This window comes from Pelodiscus sinensis, chromosome 3, assembly GCF_052426305.1.
Source record: "Pelodiscus sinensis isolate ZL-2025 chromosome 3, ASM5242630v1, whole genome shotgun sequence".
Lineage (NCBI taxonomy): Eukaryota > Metazoa > Chordata > Testudines > Trionychidae > Pelodiscus > Pelodiscus sinensis.
In genome coordinates this window covers 86,151,835-86,174,289 of record NC_143054.1, presented here as the reverse complement: position 1 = coordinate 86,174,289, position 22,455 = coordinate 86,151,835, and the positions used below count along the sequence as shown (strand labels likewise).

At 41.8% G+C, this 22,455-nt stretch overlaps 1 protein-coding gene across 2 annotated transcripts in view; it reads right to left on the bottom strand.

Annotated features, from left to right (window-relative positions):
* Window positions 1-22,455, bottom strand: part of SLC35F1 (solute carrier family 35 member F1) — a 349,374-nt gene that overhangs the window by 324,789 nt on the left and 2,130 nt on the right. The window lies entirely within an intron of this gene.

The window sequence follows — 22,455 nt, the reverse complement described above, 5'->3', positions numbered from 1 at the left end:
ACTATTGGTCATCACTCTTTAGATTTATGAGGTGATAACTGTAGAGTCAATCTCTCCTGTTTCTTTCCCACTGTCCCTATCTGTGTGTAGCCACACAAACACTGAAGGCAATTTTGTTGTAATTGCTGTAATCTGTTTCCATTCTGTTATAAAGCCTAGAAGGAAAAAAAAGAACTCAGCACATCATTTTATGAACCAAGCATGTTTCCTTTCTAAGGTACGCATCCTTTCATATTTGCATGGAGAATAAACACAGAAGCATGAAAACCCCCAAAGCCCAATGTATTTTGCAATTTGTACTCACAAAAGCCCCCTTTGTCTGTATACAATACGTAGCTAGTCTCTGCCACACCCCCAAGAAGAGAAAGGACAAAAAAGGATAAAGCTAGACCAACATAGTACAAACCAAGTATATTTCATCCCTTGCTATAAGAAGAAGAAAAAACTTCTATCCTCCTATCTTTTTGGATAAAAAAGCAAAAACAAAGATGCCTAGAGGGCAGCTCTAACTAGTGTTCTGAGTAATTTACATGGATTTGTATTCTATACTATCCTTAAAAGGGATGATTAATCACTATGGTAACCACTGTATCACATGAAACACACTTGTTCTAAATACAGTGAATATAGTATACCCTCTTACTGAAACACACATGTCAAAAGGGCAACACAAACTCCTCAAGGGTTCACATTGTTGATGGGGAGAGCAATTAATCCTTTATAACAGACTTTCTTCATTTGGCCATAGGGCATTCATTCCACAGCCCACTTCCTAAAAAATTCTTGCAACTACATTTCCTGTGTAATTTGGGGGTGCAGAGGATGGAAAGGGATGTTCGATGTTCAGCAAAGAAAACTGCGAATAAATACTTGGAATTGATGATTGGTAGTTGAAAGGAAATAGAATGCATTGTATAGTTCTGTTCTCCTCTGTGCAATGACTATATTTAGTTTTACTGGGACTTTATGGCTCTTTCTAACAAACAGTTCTATCAAGCCCTATTCAGTGTGCCCCACCACTACTTTGATTATAAAATCAGCTAAAATGATTTTCATGTAACCACATGTGCACAGTAGCTAATTTAACAAGATACACAGACATAACTGCCAACCTGTTACAAATCAAAACTGAACCATAATAATTACACACACATTAGACAAAATGCATGAGAACAGCACCCTCAGCCCCAGACAATCTATTCACACGCCACAGAAGCTTATTTTTGCTTCATTCCATCTATGAGAGCATATGTGGACACAGCAACAAAAATAGATAAAGACTTTGTCATGTCACACCTCTCCATTCCCAATACATATAATTCAAGTACGCAAGCAAGTTTCTTGCCTCCCCTGCACTTGACAATGAATCCAGGGTATATAGAGCAGCAACTGTACATTTTCTTATAGAACCTGCACTTAGAAGAGACAGTTGCTTCCATCTTCCCAGTTTGAAAATGATAGCTCAACATGCCTACTGATATGATGCATAGAAAATCTTCCCAATCACTTGCCAATATTGTTGGTACCCAGTCACAAACTGTAAAAGCTAGCCTGGGGCAGATTGTCCATGTTCCTTCTGCCTGGATGTGGAACGCATACCTCACAATAAGGTCAGAGATAAAAGGTTATTCAGATCTCAGACACAATAACCACACGTGATTAGATCAGCACAAACATTCCAACCATATGGTGCTGGAGCCTGGCAATAAATGTGTTTCATTTATTAAGAACTACAGGTATGGTCTCCGAATTTCCCCTTACTCTGTACAGTATGAGATTGCTATACCCAATGGGTACGTCTACACAGCCTCCTTAGCTCAAAATAAGCTATGCAATTTGAGCTACACAAATTAGACCACTATTCCAACAAGTCCCTTAATCCTCATGGAATGATGTTCACCAGGACATCAGAATAGCACATCCATTATTTTGAAAGATATTTTGAAATATTGGATGAGCTGTGGAATAGGACATGGAATATGCTGTTTCAGGATATCAGAAGTATCCCGAAATAGCGCCACAGTGTAGACGTACCCATCAATAATATCCAGGATGATACAATTTGTGGTGGCTATATTCCACATATAAACCACGGGGGAAATCTGAGTTTGTGGCATAAAATAATCCTTAGATTGAGAGGAATATGAACCAAATAGAACAAACTGCAACTGCCTAACTTTTAATACAAAGATGCAGCCCAACGACTCTATAAATCCCATTATGCAATGTTGAGCTTGGAATAATATGGATCCAAAAAAAGCACTACATATTGAGGCCTGTAGTCCCAAAGCACTTGTTAGTGCATATTCAGAGTCCATATTTCTTAGCAAGATTGCTGTAGGACACCTTGGCAGACTTTGTAGGTCAGACTATCGGCACTTCATTCTGTAAGTGGCATATATCTTCCAGTTCAATAATATGTTGTGTGCAATAACCTCTGCTTGCCTCCCTGTTCAACCTGCCTGTGTTTTCATCATGATTTTACTCACTGTTAGGTTTGTGAAAAATGGTTTTGTGAATAGATATGCAGCAATGACAAATCAACCCTACCTTTACTAATATATATTGGCAACAGAGATTAAAACAGAATGCCAACTTTGAAGAATGGTAGTACATGGACATTGACTCTTGAGGAAAAAAACAGATCGGGGGAAGGGGAACCAAGAAGTGATCATGGGACTCAAAAAGGCCAGACCATCTGCCCTCTAAAATTAGCCATTCACAAACCAAGGAAACAGTCTGAAAATACAGGTTGGGCCTCCATGGGTTGGCACCCTAAGAACCTGAGCGATCCCAAACTATCAAGTTTGCTAGACTAGGGGAGGTCAGTACTCTCCTGATGGCCACTGGCCCCACTCCTGGGCTCCCATCCTGGCCCTTGGCCCACCCTTAGTTGGTACCCTGGCCACTGGGCTCACGCCACCGGCTTGGTCAGGGCTCCCCAGCCACCACCAGCCTCCCTGCCACCAGCCTGGGGCTCCCTGAGTGACACTAGCTTCCCAACTACCACTGGCCCCAGCCGGGGCTCCTGGCCACCCGACTCCCAGCTGGCCCCCATTCCCGACCGCCAGGGCTCTCTGATCCAGCAGCACCTCTGTTACTGGACCAGAGAGCCCTGGATTTCAGAGGTTCGAACTGTAATAGCCGATGTCATAGATAACATGATGAATCAATTCAGTAGCCATTGATAAATTTCCTTCCTAATCAGTGTCACAGAAATTACTACACAACTCTTTAGAGATACAGGAATGATTCATAAAACATAGAGTGCCACTTGCACAAACTACATACAGTAATTCAGAATTCCTGAAAGAATTCTCAGATATCAGTCATTATAAAATAAAATCTGAAGCGCAAGCTCTGTTTCTGAGCAAAGATCAGATAAACAGATTGCTTATACAAGATTTTGCATGACGTCAGTGCCTACTGAAATGAGGCAATTAAATAGTGCTAGCTAAAAATAGGTATAAGATGCAGAACTTCTATCCAGACTTCCCCAAGAAACTCAGTAAAGTACTTTGGATAACATCTAAAACATCTTTGCTGTGTACCATGATTGCAAAGCTAATTATGCTCGTCCCCTCTCTGGCTGTCTAGACTACAAGAGTTTTGTCAGAAAAACAGTCGTTTTTCCGACAAAACTTGAGTCACGTCCACAATGCAAGTACATTCTTTTGACAGCAAATTGAAAGAACAGAGGGCTTTTTGCGCAATTGGTAATCTTCATTCTATGCGGAAGAAGCCTTTTTGGGAAAGAGCTCTTTCCCAAAAACGCATCTGTGGACAGGGAAGAGGGAGTTTTTTCGGAAGAAGAGGGAAGAGGAAAAAGCACAGTTGCCCTGGTGGCCATTCTGTCCATAGCAATCACTGCTTACATGCAAGAGAGTGTCCAGGCAGTGTGGATGCTACCTTTCAAAAAGCGCTTTTTCAGTGTGGATGCTATCTTTTGCAAGAAGTTTTTTCAGAAAAAGCCTGTAGTCTAGACATAGCCTCTGTCTGCACCCTCACAACTGTCAGGCCTTTTTCTCTCCTGAGGTCAAATCACATGATTCTTCCATTATTTTATTGGACCAACTTCTGCTGATGAGAGAGACATGATTTTGAGGGCAAGGAAGCAGAACCTTTCCAGTTAATAGTTCAAGTATTGTCTCTTAAAAATTCATAGGTGTTTACCAAGGAGTGGCTTGTCTTGAGTATTTTTTTTCTTCCTACCTACTTTTTCTTTCTGCCTCCTATTAAACTAAAGCAATGTATTCATTTAGGAAACATCCCAATAACCAGGTCACCCTATACTGATAGACTATCACAAAGACCAGTAGTTTTCTGATAGGAATGACTGTCTAAAAGTGGTCATTTTGATATATCACACACATTTCTCTGGTAAACTGAGCATAATTTGCCTTTTGTACAACAGAAGAAAGTGAACTAATTCACCCTTAGAAGCAGGATTTTCAAAAAAAGTGCCCAACATTGGATTTTTAATGCTAGACCGGTACTGAGTCGTGGAGGGGAGCACAGACTAACCACCCAAATACAAGCCTGACTCACTGGGTCTGTACTCAGGTGGCTAAACAATACTGCAACGTCTATGCTGCTATTTCTAGCATACTAGCTTAAGCAGAGCTAGCAAGCATTTGTCTCCCCAAGCTGGGAAGAGTAGATATACCCAAAGAGGTTAAAGGACTAGCCTAAGGCAGCAAAGTATGGCATTGACTGATCCAGGACTCTAAAAGACAGAGCTGTAGTCCCTTGCTATGTCCCTAGACCACAAATCCCTTTGCTATAAGACCTCTCCTCCCAAAACAACCAAACTGTAAATCATTTGCTGAGCTGTGATTTGTCCATAAAAGAAGTGATTCCAACTTATAAAGCCATCCTCCATAAACTATTTTAGCCAAGCATACTCAAAATGACATGAATCACAATATTTTTCATATTAATTTAATACCCTCAACTTCACCCTACTTTGCCTGGTCCTCTTTGACACCTGTTTCTAAAACACACCTCTGTAGTTGGAATTTTTTCCCTGAAGTTCACTTGTCATCTGGTTGCTTTCTCTAGCTTGCACATTTTTTTCCCAATAGAATAATTAGTATTCTGGCACTTGCCGCCTTAGCAAGTACATCAACAGTATGCAGTAATCCATACAATGAGCGCAAAAGTTCACCCTCGTTAGCTCAGCAGTCCAGTGTGCTAGATGGATATGAAAATTTTAACTAGGAAAAAAAGTGAGCTTGGTGGGGGAGGGAAATATTTAAAGCAGCCTCATCATCGCTTAAAACCCACATGTTGAAATGCTATCTCCTAGCACTCTTTTGATCTCACTTCAGAAAACTTCGGTGTAATCTTTTCTTGTATTGGACTGAATTTAAAAGTCAGAGTCTCGTCTGTTTCTATAATTCCCTTCCCTGAGGTTATAGAACATTTCTAGTGCAACCAAATAAAGGAGGAATAATGTATATAACACTGTTATTAAAAAAAACAACAAATGGTCTGGTAGCACTTTGTAGATTAACAAAACATAGAGGCTATGTCTACACTGCCCCCATTTTGTGCAAAAAATATGCAAATGAGGAAAAGCATGGAATATCGCTATGCCTTATTTGCATAATTAATTAGGCTCCGTTTTGGAAGGAGACATCTATACGGCTCCTTTTTGCGCAAAAACCCCCTCTTGCGCAAGAGCTGTTCTTCCGCATTTTTTTCAGGAAGAACGGCTCTTGCGCAAAAGCCTCTTGTGCAAAAACGGGGCTTTATTAATTATACACATGAGATGCGGTGATATGCCACGCTTCACCTCATTTGCATATTTTTTGCACAAAACAGAGACAGTGTAGACATAGCTATAGATGGTATCTTGAGCTTTTGTGGGCACAGCCCACTTCTTCAGATGACCAGAGTGTTCGTGATCATTATACAAATTAGGTCAGCAAAGTATGAGGATTAACTTGTAATTACAACCTGCCCTATGTACCAATATTATTATGAAATGGCAATGGCTGGATTAGATGACCTAACTGTCTTTTTCACTCCTAACTGTTAGGTCTCTGTACCTCTCATACCTCAGTGGATTTAAGGGGACGACATCTGAGGGTTGTATGTGAAAAAAGCAATCTTATCCATACCATTCAGTTATAAAATTTGACAAGTATTTTCACACACAGTCCTGCTTCTCAAATATTCTCTGCACACACATACTTAGTGCATTGGGCAAGTGACTTAGTTCTAAAGTAAATCTGTATCTTCATTCTACTTCTTGCCCTCGAGCCCTGCCACTCAAAGCCAGCCAGAATGTAGCTCTCAAACTAAGTATGATCCCTTAGCTCTGACACCGCAAAACACTTAGCGTACTGGTAGTCCCAGTGTGACCAATGGAATGATATGCCTGAAGTTAAGAATATGCTTAAGTGTTTTACTAGACTGAAGCCCACTTGTTTGAAAAGAATGATCTAATGACAAAACAATGTAAGAAAAACTAGACTGTACATATACTCTAAAATAAAACATTGTGGAATAATATCAAACATAACTATCCTTTGTTGGACACATTTAGACCATTCATAAGATCATCTTCCACCAACTTTTATTCTTTAATTGAATTGACTTTTTGGGCTCCCTTTTTAAAATTTCTGCATATGTTTTTTCCAGGTGCTAAAAAGTAAGAATAACTGTAATTTTTATAATAATGACAGATTCTATTAGCATGATAAGACTGACCAGAGTAGCCAAGATTTTCGAGATTGGAAATGTATGGACATTTGCACATCGCTAATTTTAAACTCAAATACTCAGTGTGGATCAGAATATCAGTTAATTACATGTTCATGCAATTAATGAATAACTGTGCGACAACCAGGTGCATAATTTGAACTAGGGATGCGAAATTGTAACCGTTTACATGGTTAATCAATGAGCCTGGGCTCATTGATTAATATGCACGATTATATGCGGGCTCTCTCCCCCCTGTCCCGTAACCATGTAACTGCTGAAATTATCAGCAGTTACACGATTGCATAATTAAATGCATTTTAACATCTCTAATTTGAACCAGTTATTTGTAGCCAAGCTATACATAAACACATACACAGTGGTACACACCAAACTTTGAAAAATTAACCCCATTCCTTTTCGGATAACTGTTTTTTCAGCTCTGCATCTGAGCTTCAGTGAGTGTGTTATGATATGCTCCTTGCTAAATTTCCAGTTAAAAGGGAAAAAGTTTAGGAAACATTGCAGAGAAACTTTTTAAAAAAGGACAGACTTGCCTCTTACCCTAGCACCTGTGTCCTAAAATCTACGCAGTGGGTTTGTTAATTAACTGTTAGTGACTGGTTTATCATAAAGATTTTGAAGATTCATACAAAAGTGATGCAAGGCCAACTGATTTTGCCAAGGCTCCATCAGTGATACAATGGAGTCAGGGCAATAACTGTCCTGAGAGAGATTCTTCCCTTCATGTTAGGGAGAGAGGGAGGAGAAGGGAAGTCAGTCAAAATTCCTGCTAGGGATTCCCAGGAGCACTAGAGTGTCCACACTAGAGCAGTAGCTCTCCCACTCAAGAAGGTGCAGTATGCTCCCTGACCTGCATAACTGTAAGGGTTATACCAAGGAACCTGGACTACAAACCCTAAGAGAACACTGATCTCTCCTGCAGAGGGCACAGAGATGGGGAAGTTCCTTACAGCCTCCCTACAGCTTGGACTGTTATATATGGGAACCAGTCAGAATCTGGATTTTGGTTAGTTGAGAGGATTCGATAGCCTCACTAGCTGTTAATGTAATGGAAAAGATTGTCAGGTGGTATAATCAGCATAGTTCCACTAACTCTGAGCTATACCAGTTTACGTAAGATGAGACTCTGAGCCAATATTTTAAAACTACTCTTAATGTCATCTATCCTGTTTCTCTGTTGCATCTAACCACACACAAGTCTGTGCCTGGCTTTCCCCTCAAAACCCTAAAAGGTGGTAAAGTCACTGTGGTTTCATTTTCTACCCCACACTTCCCTGAAAGATTTCCCGCACTTTACTCAATCAAAAAGAACACCGTAATACGCCTTAGGTCCAACCGCCTAGCTAATGGACTCCAAAAGACTGCTTAGATGCTGTGTGGCAAATTCTGCCATGGTGCTATGGAGATGCCCCCTCCCATCCATGGCATGACTCCTATTCTGAGGCTCATGAGAGGAGCGGTGTAGTGTACTGGCAGAGGGGCAATTTTTTTCTGATGCTTTGACAACATCTCTGTGGCCCCTGTATATTGTCAGAATAGTTCCACTGAACTGAAGAGAGAGGACTTTCTCCCATTGTATTTTATTTAAATGTCCTCAGTTTTCTTAGTTTGCCACTTCTGCTCAGAGCATCTGCCAACTTCTTCTTCCTGAACCGTTTAATAAAGCCCTAGGAGGAAACTATGTATAGGTCTTCCAGTTTGCCTTTATATAATCTAATCACTAATGTTAATGGTTCTACAATCTAGTGGTTAGCTCAAAGAACTTAAAACTAAGTTCTATTCCAAACTCAACTACTGATCTACTATTAAAGCTAACAATATAATTTTAAAATACAGCATGCCATTTCGAGTGGCTCATTGTTACATAAAAGCCATTATAAAATGTGAACAAAACCATAATAATTTTCAAAGTCCCTATGAAACTCCTCGGTCATCCCCAAATTCCTTATCTGGCTTTTATAAAAGCTACTAAGTGGGGGAATACATGAGCTTCTGATAACTTTCCAAAGGAAAGGTGGAAAAGAGCCGCTATCAAATAGCTTCTTAATCTATTTTCTAGTAAATGAAGAAAAATGTCAAGTCACACTGAAATACTTTCCAGCTGGGACAAAGTAATGAAAAAGAATCTAACTCATAAAACAGCACCATTTTTAAAATCAATGTAGCTTAATAAAATATAGTCAAACAGGCTTCTGGACATACACATGTCATTTTCTTTGACAAATGAACATCAGAGATCAGCAATCAAATGGTCATAGCTATAAATGTTTTCAATGATGCTTTCCTCCATCACCAGCTAATATCGGTTTACCAGTCAGAATTAACTTTGGAGCTGGGGAGGCAATAATTATGGTCTTGTTACTGGACACAAATTAGCACATTTATCAGCATTAGAGCAGCAGGAATCTATTTGCCTCGGAGTAGTATACTCTGATAAACGAGTTCCTCAAAGCCTGCACTGCTTATTATCTTGTGAGTGTAATGGCATTCACTCATCAGCTCAATGTTTTATTTTGAGGCTGAATGTGGCCACTAAATGGTCTGATGGAAGAGGGAGCCTCAGAAAATAACTGTCCACCAAGCCATCAGGAAACTGAAATCAAGTGTGGGAATGAATGGATCTGCTACAATGTAAAGCTGAGTTAAGAAGTAATTACTGCAGGTTATTATGTCATTTTGAAAGTAGTGAATATACCTTAGCTGTGTCTACACTGCACCCCTTTTCTGGAAAAGGGATGCAGATGAGACAAGTCGGAATTGCAAATGAAGCGGGGGATTAAATATCCCCCACTTCATTTGTATAAACATGGCTGCCGCTTTTTTCCGGCTCGGGGCTTTGCCGGAAAAAAGCGCCAGTCTAGACGGGGATCTTTCGGAAAATAAAGCCTTTTCCAAAAGGTCCCTTATTCCTGATTTTAAGAGGAAGCCCCAAGCTGGAAAAAAGCGGCAGCCATGTTTATAAAAATGAAGCGGGGGATATTTAAATTCCCCACTTCATTTGCAATTCTGACTTGTCTCATCTGCATCCCTTTTCCGGAAAAGGGGTGCAGTGTAGACACAGCCCTTGTGTTTGGACGCGGTGATATTCTTTCCCAGGAAATGGTTTGAATAATACTTGCCATAAGGTGCAATGTGTGTTCCCAAAGTAAAAAATTCTTTCTTCAGAAATATAGTTAGGAGACAATAATTCAAGCAGCAGGGATGGTTCAGTAGCATACAGACGGTGTGGCAAATAAACTCCATGGGAGGGGCACACCCTTCATCCACACAACTCATTGCTCAAATTCAAACAATACTGAGGGTTTGATGTATGCATGTCAAACCCATGGCACAACTGGCTGCCATCCAAGACAAACGAAGATAACGATGATGAGGGGAGAACATATACTGAGCACTGTGGAAGGTGTTTATCCCACTCAGGTGGTGAAATGGTTAATGCAGCCTGGAGAGGCTAATTAGCATGGTTGCAACTAGAGAGTGGGCTAGGACCAATGATTAAAGATGAATCTTAGCTTGAAAGGATCGGAGAGGTTTCAAGGCCCAAGTCTGGAGAAGAAAGACAATTGCAACTAGCAGAGAAAGACGGGGCTTGATAACACAAGGGAACTACCTAGCAGCAGTTGTTCCCTTCTTCAAACTACAAAATGTTGGATGTAGTTTCTTCAGCCATGAGAGATACCAAGAGGGAAAGCAAAAAAAGCTGAGCATCAAAAGTAGCATTTTTTTTTTCAAAGAAAAAAAGGAAACACATAAAACTGAGCACACAGACATGAAATTGGAAAAACTTAAAAAACAACAAATAGGCTTGCAGCATCTTAGAGACTAACAAAACATGTAGATGGTATCATGAGCTTTCGTGGGCACAAAAAGTGGGTTGTGCCCACAAAAGCTCATAATACCATCTACGGGTGCGTCTCGACTGGCAAGATTTTGCGCAAACGCAACAAAAACTTGCCAGCTGTCTACACTCACCACTTGAATTTGCGCAAGAGCACTGACGTTCTAATGTAAGACTTCAGTGCTTCTTGTGCAAATACTTTGACGCTCTCGCTCAGGGATAAGCCCTCTTGTGCAAGAATACTTGCACAAGAGGGCCAGTGTAGACAGGCACCTTAATTTTTTGCGCAAGAAAGCCCAATGGCTAAAATGTCCATCGGAGCTTTCTTGCGCAAAAGTGCATCTATACTGGGCACGGATGCTTTTGCACAAAAGCACTTTTTGCGCAAAAGCATCCGTGCCAATCTAGACGCTCTTTTGCGAAAATATTTTTAACGGAAAAACTTTTCCATTAAAAGTATTTCCGCAAAATCATGCCAGTCTAGATGCAGCCTACATGCTTTGTTAGTCTCTAAGGTGCTACAAGCCTATTTGTTGTTGTTTAAGTTTTTCCAGTTACATACTAACTTGGCTACCCCTCTGAAGCTTTTAGATATTAATTTGTTCACATCACTAATTTCACACCTACAAATACTTGTAATTTTCATATTTACAGTCTTTGTTTTATGAGCCCCATACAGCTAAGTGTGTGTGTGTGTATTATATACACAATTGTCCAGTGACTTCAGCTGGGCATGAACTCAACTCACAAGTCTGACAAACCTGAAGAATAGTTTTTAGCTTCTCATCAGGCACTTTTCTCCAAACTCTCTTGGTGATTGGCCCTAATCAGCATTCAGGTGTTGATTTGTAAGGCTAGATGTAAAGGAAGAGAACACCTCGCTAATAGCCCCAGTGTTTATCCTTGCCTGAAGCAGCAGCAGTAGCAGTGATAAGGACAGAGACTCCAGCCATCTCAGAAGACACAGTGTCACAAAGAACTCCTCTCATCAAGGCTGGCATCTGGTCTTCCCCTCATTAGCACATTAAAGCAGCTCTATCCATTTGATCAGAGCCACTCTGTGCAATCCACCACAGTTCTCTATGGAGCCATTTATACTGTTACTCTTTAGAAACCGCTCTCCCTCCCCTCCCCAGTTCAAGAGGCACTAACTTCTTCCCAAAGCCTGACTTACAACCCCTGTCAAAATTTCTTTCTTACAACAGGTACCCAGTAAGCACAGACCTGCTGAATGTCACAGTTCAACTGCACAAACACACATAATTTGTCTTTCAAATTACTCCGTCTAAGAATAGCCTTTTTCCAATCAAGTACGTCTGTGAGATTTCTGTATTTTAGAATGCAGGGCACTAAGCAAGCTTCAGTCCTGGTGCATCAACACTTTTTGAACAATTTCAACTTCAGAATATGACTCCCAGACATACTCAATGCATGGTGCAAATTATCAGGAAAAAGACAAGGGCAACAGAGCATTAGGGCCTTAATCCTAAAAGAGCCCAGAGCCCACTGAAGGATGTGTTTTGGTGGGTCTCACAATGGGAGAGGGCAAAAGGACAGGACAGACTGGGTCCCACAAGATTTCCAGACCCCACAGAACTTCCAGGGTGGGCTTTAGTTCTTGTAAGACTTGGAGCCATCAGGTCTTGGTGGGAATTGACATGAGATTTGGAGCCAGGATACTACACATGCTCAGAGCCAATTCCTATTTGCTGATTTCCAGCAGTCAGCCCACTCTCTGTCACTTAGGTTGCTGCAGGCTATGCTAGTCACCATATGGACTCTGGGAAATAATTTTTCTTCATACCACCAGATTGGCCGAGGCCAGTTGGGGTTTTTTTCACTTGCCTTCAGCAAAACCTAAGGATTGGGTTTTGGGCAATTGGAAGGCTGGGAATCCTCCCTGACCCAGAGGGCAAAGTTTGGATCTATGTGACAGTTATTTAGTTGCTGCAACTTTTGTCAGAAGCCAAGTACAAGAGCGCCCTCATTTAGGCTCCAGATTATCTCTCCTTATGTAATGGGAGCATCATGTCTAGCCTCCTGTGGACAAGTGCTCCCCTGTGGCTCAGCTGCTAGCCAGTGGAACTGCCCTGCCAACACCCTTGATGCTAGTATAACCCACACACCTAGGCTATGTCTACACTGGCGGCTTCTTGCGCAAGAACATCTTGCGCAAGGGTTCTTGTGCAAGAAAACGTCCACACTGCCATGTGCGAGCTGTGCTTTTGCACAAGGGCACCCATGGCAGTGTGGACGCTCTCTTGCGCAAGAACGCTCTGATGGCCATTTTAGCCATAGGGCTTTCTTGCGCAAGAAATCCCTGCCGAGCGTCCACACTGCCCTCTTGCGCAAGAGCTCCTGTGCAAGAGGGCTTACAGTTGTTAAAAAAGAGTGTAGCTCTTGTGCAAGAAGCCCTCTCTTACCACACCGTACTGTAAATCTTCTTGCACAAGAGCAGGCAGGCAGTGTGGACGCTCTGCGGATTCTTGCGCAAGAACGGCCATACTTGCGCAAGAAGCCGTGAGTGTAGACATAGCCCTAGTGTGGTTACCATGCAGTGGCACCGAGACTACAGCAACAGTTAAGATCAAGAGACCTCTACAATATGGGCTAGGAGCCAGCTGGCTTTTAGCTCAGAGGGTAAAGGCTCCTATACTCCGCTTCAGAGGTCCCAGGTTCAAATCCACCTGGTGGTGGTTGCACTAGCACTAGCTGGAAGTTAAGGTCCCCTCTCATTTCAACCTCCAAAATGAGGAGGCATGCTAGTGGGTTAGAGGAGACACCCAGAGTCCCTCCTAGTGTGATGACAGGCTCTACATGTATAGGCATGCACACACTGTATCTCTGCATATTTAGAGATATTAGGCCGCATTCCAATAAACCAGGGGTGGGGAACCTCAGGCCCTGGGGCTGGATGCAGTCCTCAGCTCGTCTGGATCCAGCCCCTGAAGCTCAGAGTTCCCTCTCTCCCCTCCCCACTTGCAACAGCAGGGAGCCTGTGCTGGTGCTCCAGTCCTCCTGCTGCCTCCCTGTGGGGTTGGAATACACAAAATCTATTAGACTGGGGGGCCCCCCAGGGTCTGGTGTGCAAGGGGAATGGGGGGAGTATCTTTCTCCTTCTCATTCAGGGGCTACAATGAGGGCTTTTTTCCCCCGCTTCTCACTTGTGGGCAGCCCCCAACTGATTTCTCTGTGGGTCAGCAGCCCCCAACTCTAAAAAGGCTCCCCACCTCTCCAATAAACTTAGACATACTGAAGTACATGGGCAGGGGAGAGAATACACTAATATTATAATACAAACAGCCATATATTTCAACACAAATCACTGGGAACAATATCTTACCCAAAGATGTTATTTGCTTTCAGAGTGATGGCTACAGGTGAAATAATGGAAATAGGGAACAGTACAGAATTTCTAATTAGATTTATTTTGCAATGGTCCACTTTTCAAGATCTATTTTTTTTCTAGTCATAACCTCTGAGTAGAGGAAGACAGCAGCACAAGTCCAAAATATGAAACTAACATAGCCAAAGGTTGTTTTTAAAAATGGACTAATACACTAAATCAGAAACTACTTTTTCAATAGCAAGCATTCCCCAAACAAAACACCCACACAGATACACAGAACACACTCTATAATGGTCAGTTGCAAGTTTCTTCTCAGAAGAGCAAGATAATAAAAAAAACACACAAGAGCAAGTCTTGGTTTTATCTATGATCCAAAATGTGCATTTTCTTTAACAACATGGAAATTTTGAATATTTTTTCTAAAGGTGAAACAAAAGCTATGTGAAAAGGCATCCAATCCATTTTTTTCCCACCTGCCCTTATTCCAGGGGGACTTTAATAGCTTTAAAAATGCCAAAGAAAGCAAATTCTTTTGTTTTGGAAAAAAAAACTTATTTCTTAAGGGGACTCCAAATGGGACTATGTTTGATCTCCAAGTTGCTTTTGTTAAAGTAGAAATGCCATAAATTATTTGGATTGTTGTTTATGTCTCTAATCAGTCAACTGAATGATGTTACTGCTTTGGGGCATTGAAATAAATTGCCTTAGTTTTATTATTTCTAAATATAAGAATATATACATACATACCTAATTTATCATAAGACTATACATTTTTAGAAGATTATTTTTCTGGAATTACAGTTTTTGTGACTTGCAATGAAGTTGTAGGGACATGTAACATATCATGTCTTCATCTTGAGAGCCCATAACCTTGGCATACAGTCTAGGTTCATAGTTACTGAGCAGTATTGGGATGAATTCTTCCTCAGCTCTGAAACTAGTAATGAATTTGGAAGGAAGCAGGGTTTTGTTCAAACTGTACCCAGACAGCTGTATTTCTTAACAAGATGTATAAAAACAGACCTTAGGTACACATTTTCATACTTATTTTGGTAATAAAAAAATAGTTCTTTTCTTCCCTATATGAATTATCCTTTTTAGCACATTTTCATTTTCTCCTTGTGTAATAAAGGTCATGCATGGTTCCTTTTATAAGCATGAAATGCATGAATATGCAGACAGACAGACAGACAGCACAAGTCCTACCTTACCACAGTAATGATATAACAAACGGCACAGGAGGGGCTGGTGGAAAGTCTAAGCTACTCTCAAGACCATCTTATCTGAAGAAGTGGGTTTTGCCCATGAAAGCTCATGATACTATATATATTTTTGTTAGTCTCTAAAGTGTCACAAAACTACTCAAATTTACCTGGAGTATCTTCCAGTACTGTTGTAATGATAACAATTAGTCTGGCAGCATTTTAAAGAGTAACAAAACATGTAGATGGTATCCTGAGCTTTCGTGGGCACAGCCCACTTCTTCAGATGACTGGAGTGTTGGATGGTCCAGTCATCTGAAGTAGTTGGCTGTGCCCACGAAAGCTCAGGATAGCATCTACATGTTTTGTTAGTCTTTAAAGTACTACCAGACTATGTTGTTTTTAAAGTTTTCCTGTTACAGACTAACTCGGCTTCCCCTCTGAAGCTGTTGTAATGATGTTGGCCCCGTGGCAAGCTTTTTGTTTACAGAATTTAATCAGAAGATTGTAAACATAATAAGCAACAAGATACTCCAGAAACACACAAGGTGGCTATGGTGATATGTTTTATTGGATCAAAGTCTATTGGTGGAAAAGACAAACTTTTGAACTTCACAGAGCTCTGTGAAGTTTGAAAGTTTGTCCTTTCCATGATTAGAAGTTGGCCCAATAAATGATATTATCTCATCCATCTTGTCTCTCTCTTTCTAGAGTATCTTTATTATTTAACTATCTCCTGTTCTATTAAGTTCTATTAACAAAAACATTACTGTTTGCCTCAATTACAAATGGAGATAAATACAAATAAGTTTCACTCATCAGAACAGATCCTGAATCAAGAGGAGCTTCAGAAAGAGTATACAGAATAAGGTAACTATAAAGTAAGCCACCTGTTTTGCACACCCAGCATCTGAGAGTTAGGGATTTAGGGTCACCCTGAACATAGGGTTTCACCGCTGATCATTTTGGTTAACAGCTATAGCTGGACCTATCCACCATGAACTTATCCACAACATATCACTGCAATAATTTCCAAAGGTTATAAATGCTCTGTATGAAAAATACTTCCTCCTGTTTATATTAAGCCTGCAGTCTATTAATTTCAACTGCTGACCTACGGTTTTGTATTGTGTGAAACTGTAAATAATGCTTCTTTATTCACTTTTCCCACACCACTTGTGATTGTTTAGATCTCTATCGTAAGTTCCTATCAATTCTTTTTTTCAATATGTCCAACTTTGACCCAATTGTTTGGTTCTGTGTCAGAATAGTAAGACCTAAGTGTTATGTGCATATAGGGAGACAATTAGAGAATTCACTTTATAACCCTCATTTCAGTAAATGCATTGTCTGAATCCCCTCAGGGGACAACCAAACAACAATTGTCTTCCATGTTTCAGCAGTTTATCCTCTCCTCAGCTCCTTTGAGACAGTGGTGTTCCATTTTTTCAGCGTGAGGCTGAAACACATTACAAAAAAAGGTCAAAGAGCATCAATCAATACTTTAGAAGTAATTCTATGCCCTGCTACACTCTCTTTATACTACTCAGATGGTACAAAGAGTGTGGTGACAACCCACAAGTCCCATGTTGGAGTACAATATACACCTGGTAAAACAGATAGCAACCCCCAGACTCGGGATGTTAAAATGTGTTTAATCAAGTAAATGTAACTGCTGATACAGAAGCAGCAGCATGGGGATGGGAATAGGCGGCTCCCTGGGAGCCAGTATGTGCTGGTAGCCAACTTTTAAGCTGGCTTCCCGAGCATGCTAGGAGCCTGCGTGTAACTGTTAAGGTTAACTGATAAGCCCGGGCTCATCGGTTAATTGTGCACATGGTTACACTTTCACATCCCTGTCCCAAGCTAGGATTACCATGTGTCCAAGTTTTTCCAGGAGCATCCATTTTCTGAGGTGGCTATGCTGGGAAATCTGTACAGGTGTCTGTACACAGTGCCAGCCGTTCAGTTTCATGGTCTCTGGAACCACAGAGCTGGCAACCCAATTCCACACAGCCCTAAATTGCACCAGGCCCAGGCCCGAAGATCACTATAGGTTATTGGTTCTGATTGTGGCTACATAGATTCCAAGGCCAGAAAGTGTTATTGTGATCATTTAGTGTGTCCTCCTGTATTACATAGGTGACAGAACGTATCTACTGTATTAGAAAAATATCCCATCTTGATTTAAAATTGTCAGTGATGGAGAAGATACCACCCCCTTTGGCAAATTGTACCACTGGTTAATTACCCTAACTGTAAAAAATATATGCCTTATTTCTAGTCTGAATTTGTCTTGCTTCATCTTCCAGCCACTGGATCATGTTATACCTTTCTCTGCTAAATTGTGGAGTCCATTATCAAATATTGATCCCCATGCAGGTACTTACAGACTGTAATAAAATCACCCCTTAACCATCTCTCTGTTAAGTTAGACTCAAGAGAGCTCAATCTGTTTGTCACTATAAGCCATGATGCTTTCCAATCTTTTAATCATTCGTAGGGATTTCTGAACTGTCTCCTAATTTTTCAATGTCCTTCTTCAATTGTGGCATCAGAATTCTCACACCCCTCTCCTGTGCTGCCCTGGATGACTATATGGGAGTGGGGAACCATTGTTTACAAGGTGGTCCTCTAGGATCAGGCAGAGCCAGCTGCATTCCAGTCCTGGACCCCACACTCCAAGGAGGAAGGCAGCAATGGAATAGCCAGAGCTACTCTCCTTCTTCCACTACAACGCACCACATGGTCACCAGGGCAGGGGCTGAGCAGCTGTAGCAGGAAAGGCCAGAAGCTGCTACGGTCTCTTTCAGCTCACATGAAAGCCACTGCTAGGGTTGCAGGGCAAGCATGGAAGATGGTGGAGGATGGAATCTCCCCTCCCCCCACTTATAGCAATGGGCCCAGTTCAAACACCTCAGTTTACAAGTTGCAGGACATGAGTCAGGATCAAACACAATTTTCGCCCTTAACATGAGTGCCTTGATGGACACACTCTCACTGTTTAAAAAATAACAGGTAGTTTGTTCAGAATACAATAGATCATTTTCACTATTAATGACACCTCAGAATTTATGTTTAAAATAATTCCAGTAATCCTCACCACTTGTTTCTATCCTGTGTTATACTTTTTGGATGCCAAGCACCTTCCCATTTTTAATTGTATGTTGATTTTCTGTTGTTGCCCTCCTGACACTAAGAAAGACAAACAGCCTTTTTAACCACTCAAGCCTTTTTTCAATTCATTTGTTTTCTTCTGTAACAGTTTGGAGATTTTCTTCCACAGTGTCCACTTGTCTTCTAATCTTGGAAATTACTGAGGGAAGGGGGGGGAATATTTCAACTTTACCTTTCAACCTTTATATGCTTTCACAGCTTGTAATGCAATTTTTAAAGAAACCTTGGAAGACAATTCTGGATTCACCAGGTGATTGAATTAGAGTGAGTGAGAAAGAGACAAAGAAAGCGAGTTAGTTCACAGCTGCTATGGGTGCCCTTCCCCTGCTGGCAGTTTCCTTCCCAGCCAGGCCAATTCCAGACTGCAAATAAGTTTTTGGCAAACTCAGCTGGTGCCAGCCTGTTATTTTGTTTGTTTTAAGAGACTTTTCTACACAGAAGAAAGAAATCCAGCCCAAGTAGGTTTTAAGAAATAGCCTTCCACAAATGTCCCAAACAAATGGTAGATAAAAAGGGCACAGATAAAATACAGTACACTTTTCTAACAGAGGAAAACGTATTGATGCAGAGCAATTGGTACTGATTTCTGGGTTTGATATTTGTATTCTTTCCTTTCCCTTCTACATTTGCATTTTACCTTTCATAGCAAATTAAAGCGCAAATGCTTTGTTAGGTTTTATGCGGAGATATTTGCATGAGCATTATGACATTTTACAGGACTGAGACCTTCGATTTTTCCCATTTAAAGGGTGATTAATACTATGATAAAATGCCATTATGTTTATTGCAGGATGGAGCTACAAGTTCTTCTAACCTAAGAAAAGGCTATTTTTGACCTCCACAGAGATATTAACCATTATTTTTTGTATGGACTGTTTCAAAATAATCTGTCAGAAGTGCAAAAGTTTAAAATATTGTAATTTTATTTAAGTATAAATTAAAATAAATACAACATTGACTTGGCCCTTGATAAATAAAGAGTACTATTCACATATGCAAAGCCCACATGTGAGCAGATATGGACTGGAAGAACAAATCTAGGACCTCATGGTCATGGGCAGGGTTAAGGCCACTTAGAAGACACTTTTGTGGTCACTATTCCTGTGCCTAAACTAGAGTAACAGTGCATGTGTCCTGTGTATCTGACTCACTAGGCCACTTGGGCTGGTCAGAAAACAATTCAATTTTATGAAAAACATCAAGATTTCAATCTGTTCACATTACAATGAAAAAGAGATCTTTTGAAATTGTCCAGGAAAAGACAAGGGATGCCCCTCGTGCCAGAATAGCAAATAGCATATTACTCAGTAGGGTTTGGGGAGATTTAGGTTCAAGACTTACTCAGAATTTATGTTCAAAGTAATTCCAGTAAAAACCACCCATTTTATATAAATAATTAAATGTTAATTGAATTTGTGGAGAACCTAGAGCCTGGGGCTGGAGCACCAGCACTGCCCCCCCCCCCCCCCCAACTGTCCAGATCTAACCCACGAGCTCTGCCTGGCAGGGGGAGGAAGTGGCTCCATGCACTGCTGCCCTCCCTGCTCTTCCACCCTCAGCTAGAGAAACAGCAGTGCAGCAAAGTGCTGCCTGGAGGTTCCCCCGCCCCCACCACCACTCCGACTGGCTGTAATTTTGGCCAATACCAGTGGCAGGGGACAAAACTTGGGAGCAGTGGGGAAATGGAGCTAGGAGTGTCACAAGGGAGCTGTGATAGGTAAGCGCCCCCCCATCGCCCAGACCCTTCTGCTTCTGCACCCTACCATCCTTCCAGACCTCCCAACCCACTCCTGCACCTACTCTTCTGTCCAGACCCCACACCCCAAACCCCATCCCACACACTGAGCCTTTCAATGTTGGTCCCACTCCAGAGCCTAAGGGGGCCCACAATATCTACTAGCCTGGGCCCCACCAGGCTCTGGTGTGTGAGAGGAATGTTGGGAGTATCTATCCGCTTCTCAAGTGGGGGCCATGTCAGTGAGGTTTTTATTTGTTTGTTTGGCCCCGATTCCTACAACTGATTTTTCTGTGGATCAGCAGCCCCCAAGCCAAAAAAGCCACCCCGGATTAGACTTTAGAGGGACAAACTGAATCATTATTGTGGTGGTACAGCAGCTAGCCTAGAATATGGAAAACCCAGGTTCAAGTCCCTGTTTCAAATAAAGTGAATACCCTACTGACCAGATTAGCTATTATGGGGGGGAGTCTCTCCCTCATATATATCCTGGCATGGAGAAACATTGTTTTTTTTTCTTTTTTGTAAAAAAAAGTTTTGCACTGATCACATTCATAAACCTCCATTGCTTCCCTTGCCTCACAAATTCCCAACTACAGTGATTTATGCAGAGTTACCGAAAAGCTCAGCTCTATCAAGAAGGGCTGAAGAGAGAGTTGTGTGTGCCCACTGCTTTTACAGCAGAACCATTAGGATTCAGTTGGGTTGAGGCATTTGGAGAATGTGGCATTGAATCTCCAAGCCTGTGCAGATAAGATTCTATTTATTTCAACTATTCTTCAATCTTCTATACCCTTGAGTAACTAAGTACAAATATATTTTCGCCTTAAGAAATGCTTTTAAGAGCTTCCTAGAATTATCAGAGTTCATTAATCAAAACTAATGGCAATGTTCCTTGAGGAATCAGACAAAAACCTTCAGGATTAATGGTAACAATCATCGCTTCCAAATTTTTAAAAGCTTGGAAGAGTAAAGGCACTCTGTCTCCAAAAGTGGTACATTCGGGAGAGGGAATTGGGCTTTTTTGTAGCTGTTTTCCCATGCTGCACTTGTCTGAAACTAATGTGGGTGTAATGTGAGATGTGAACATTCATACACTCTTTTGGCAGGTATCAGCCATGGCCCAGTAGGGCAAGTAAAACTGTGAAGATGCAAAAGTGACAGCTTCAGATGTCCTGCTAAAAAGATGCCTCTCAATTATTTATCTCCCATTTCTTATGGGGAAATTTAACCACAGCCATTGCTTTGGATTATTTAAATAACAAATTCAATAGGAGCCAAGGTAAAAGAAACAAGTCATTTGCAAAGAGAGAACACACACATTAAATGCATTGATCTAATATTTCATTAGATTTATTCTTTTGGTACCTTATTTAACCCATTCTTCTTAAAGTCATAATATCTTACCATGCACAATTCAAAACACATGCACATGCAAATCTGCCCATTAGAGTCTCACCAACACTTCACTTCTGGTACCAGAGCACAGACGGTAACAATGCAAACTAGAAACCAGGCAACAACTAATTCCAGGACCCATTTAAAATCTCTTGAGGCACTCGACTTTGTTTGTTTGGAATATTATATGTACACACGCGCGAGCACAGTAAACCCACACACAAATAATGACTAGCTAGATCACCTCTGCTATGACAATTGTACAGCTTTGTTTCTACATCCTCCCACTTCAAGCTCATCGCTCCACTCAGCTAAACTGGCAACTCCTTAGGGATTTCTCCATTAAGAATCAAAACGGCAGACTGCAAAGCATGGAGTCTATGGTTATCTCTTGTCTTTACACTGTGACCGTGCGCTCCATTAGCGAAAGGTGAGCATTTTGGAGGCTTATTCTGAGGAGTTCTCCCTCTCATGGAGTCATCAGCGATGGAAAAATTAGCTCTGAAGGGAGTGGGGGAAAGGGCTGACACAGAGCATGGTGCAAAGTCCCCTTCCAACAGCGAGCAGAGCGGTCCCGAGTTGCGAGCGAACCGGGAGGAGCAGTGGGGCTCTTACCCCCCCCCCCCCCCAGCCCTGGCAGATAAGGTCACTTCCACCAGCTCTTCTCTCATCTTAACACTTTGCCTCTATTCCCCCCCCGCCCCGACCCGTGTTGCTGCAGGGCGGCTTCGGTTGGCCGTGAGCGCCAGACGTGGCATCGGCTGCCCTCCTCCGCCCGGGTCCGCAGCACCAGCAACCCCCGCCCCCTGCAATCTGAGGGGCTCCAGGACCAGACGGGCCGCCCTGCTGCTGCGTAAGAGCCCTAGGGACCACACCGCCCTCCTTCCCCCTGCTGCCTCCCCGCGCTGCAAGGAGCAAGGCTGGGGAGCCGGTGCTCCGTGGGGGGCAGTGTCGTGCGCCCCTGCTCTCCCCCCAAAACCCCCCAGGCCAGAAGGGGGGGAGCAGCTCCTGTCTGGAGCGGCGG